Raw genomic sequence first — 2,873 nt, 5'->3', positions numbered from 1 at the left:
GGGCCAGAGCTCCCCGTGGGACCAGGGATAAGGCTTGCAGTGTGACCAGGTTAGGCTCAGTTGGGCATACATGGTCACACATGTCATGAGGGCTCAGAGTCCAGCCCATCGTGGACCCATTATCGAGGCTTCACCAGGATGAAGGCTCTGCCTGCGAGTGGGACTGGGCTCAGCGTCTGACGGGCTCACAGTGTGTCCTGAGAGCAGGGCCAGGTGTCTGGGTGGGCTCTGTCCTTGGGCCCTGGCCTCCATCGAAAGCCTGGTCAAGACTCTGACCTGAGCTTCAGCCTTTCCCTGTCCCACTGACAGCTGCCTCCTGCTTCTGCTTCGCCCTCCGAGTCCCAGGTGGCCTGGCCCCCGGCCCCTCTGTGCTTAAGCCTCTTAAACTGTGCCACGTTCCCATCCTGGCCGAGGACGCCATCGTGGAGCAGGTACTTGGCCCAGGTTGCTGCAGAGGCAGTGAGGGCAGTGGACACTTCCTCGCATCCCCATTGCCACACCTGCATGGCTAAATTTGCACAAATCACTAATTAGATTCAGGGAGCGCTCCAAGGGGCAGCATGGGTATCAAACTAGCAAAGGAGGGCCTATCCTCCTCCCTGGGGAGATCAATTGCTCCCCATCCCAGCAGGCTCCAAAGCCAGGTGCATTTCCTCTGCCTCCAAACCAGCAGCTCCCCCGCCTGGCAGCCTACCTAGAACCTGAGTCTCCCTGATACTTCCCCCTCATGGCTTCCCCTCCAATGCACCCCACCTCGACCTCCCTCCCCAATCTCCAACTCCCACACGATCCTAACCACCACCCACTGCTCCTACTTCTGGTGAGGCCTTGGCTTCCTGCTTCCCCTGCCCGGCTCAGGTGAGCCCTGCATTTACCCAAGGGTCCACGTTAGGGCTCCCTTGGGCCCTCCCCAGTCAGAAGCCAACATTGTGCTGCCCTGGGTGCTGTCGGGGCCTTCATGTCGCAGTCCGAGGCTGAGGCCCGTGGGGGGCACCTTTCCCAGGGTCAGGAGCTCACCCAGAGCTGAGACCCCTGCCCCTTCCCCCTCCTCAAGGCCCTGAGCCCTCCGGCCATCTCTGTAGAGGCCCCGGCCACAGGCCATTCAGGGTCTCCCTCTGCTCCCCCCGCCCCAGGCCCCACCGCCCCTCAGGGTTCCCTTCCTGTGATCCCGCTCACACCCTCTCTGCAGATGGGAGTGGCCGCAGGCCCCTAGGCTTCTCTGCTTGACTCATCCCCGAACTTGCTGCTCTGTCCCGGTGCCTGGAGACAGTATATGACCGAGGCTCCCTGCTGGCACTGCCGGGGGATTCTGGATGAGGCCCTGTTACTCATATATAATGTTCTGCGCCGAGACTGATTCCATGGGGCCAGCAAGGTTCCTGGAACTGGAAGACCCCCTTAACCTGTCCCTCTGGGGCTTGGAGATCCCACGTCCACCCAGCCCCTTTCCTCCTGCCTCTCACTGTTGGGGCTTCCTCTTCATTGAGTGTGAATTTCCCTAAAGAACCTGACCCCAAAAGTCCTACCCTGGTCCTGTGGAGGTGACCTGATTCGTAAATAGGGTCTTAGAGACATGAGGAGTTAAGAGGGGGTCAAACTGGGTGGCCAAGAGGGTGGGCCCTCTCCAAGGGGACTTGTGTCCTCACCAGCTGGGGAATTGGACACCATGTAGGACAGACAGAGAGAGAGGGAGGGGGCCCATGATGGAGGCAGAGACCAAGGAGTGCCACAAGCCAAGCAGCCACTGCCATGACCAGACCTTGGAGGGTGTGGCTTATCCACAGCTCCACACAGCCACCCACCTCCAGCCACGTGAGGCCACACATCCTGCTCCTTGCACTCTGTGACACGACTCGGAAGAGCAGCCCCCTTGTCTCGAGAAAGGCCCCCACACTCAGCCCCTGGGACCCCAGCTCTTGGCTTGAGTCCTTTGGCCACCACTCCCCCCACCCACGCACACACTCACGTGCAAGGAGGGCCTTTGGGTGCTCCTGCCCCTGCACCAAGCAACCCCCCACCCACCCACCCAGCCTCCCTCCCTGTTCTGGGCATCCAAAGCAAGGTCCCAAAGAGCTCTAGGTGAGTGGGTGAGGCCCAGAGGGTCCAGTCCTGGCACGACACCCTCTCTAGCCCTACTCAGGTTGCAGATCAGGGTCCTGTGACCAGCAAACCACCCACGGTTGAGCTATGTGTGGGGGGGCCAGTCAGGGTCTCCCAACTCTTGGCCAAGCCTGTGCTTCAACGTCCAGAGTTTATGTTTGCATCTGCATTTCCCAAGTACTCGCCACGCAAATCCACAGGCCTTTATTGCACTCACAAGCCCTACTTTCCGTGGGGACTCACCCGAGCACTCCAACTGTTACCACCAGGCACTTGAACATACTTGGGGGAACGTGCTGTCAGGATGCCATGGACTCCCTGCCCAGAAATCCAGCCCCATGCACGGAGCCCATGGAGTCTGCATTTCGGGCTAATTGGCACCTCCTCTGACTGGGACGCTTAGGTTAGCTTGAGGGGCTGGTGGGAGCTGGGATTTGTGGAGTGGGGGTAAGGGGGGCTGATGAGGGGATGGCGGTGAGGCCATGGAGAAGTCAGAAGGGTCCACTGCCTTTGACCCTCTTGCCCCACCTCACCCCTCCTACCCCAGCTTCACACAGGTTTTCCTGCAGCCCCCTTGGCTGCTCCGCCTGCCACAAGTTTTCTGCCCCCAGGGTTCCAAGGCTGCAGAGCCCACCCCACCCACCCACACCCACCCACACCCACCCAGCTCTCAGGCACCCAGCCAACAAGGAATGGAAGCTGATCAACTCGCCCTCTTCCACCCTTTGCTGGATAATTCTCAGGCATGTTCTGCCAGGTCCTTGGAGGACCCC

This window comes from Tamandua tetradactyla, chromosome 2 (assembly GCF_023851605.1).
Source record: "Tamandua tetradactyla isolate mTamTet1 chromosome 2, mTamTet1.pri, whole genome shotgun sequence".
Taxonomy (NCBI): domain Eukaryota; kingdom Metazoa; phylum Chordata; class Mammalia; order Pilosa; family Myrmecophagidae; genus Tamandua; species Tamandua tetradactyla.
Note: the sequence above shows the minus strand (reverse complement) of the source record.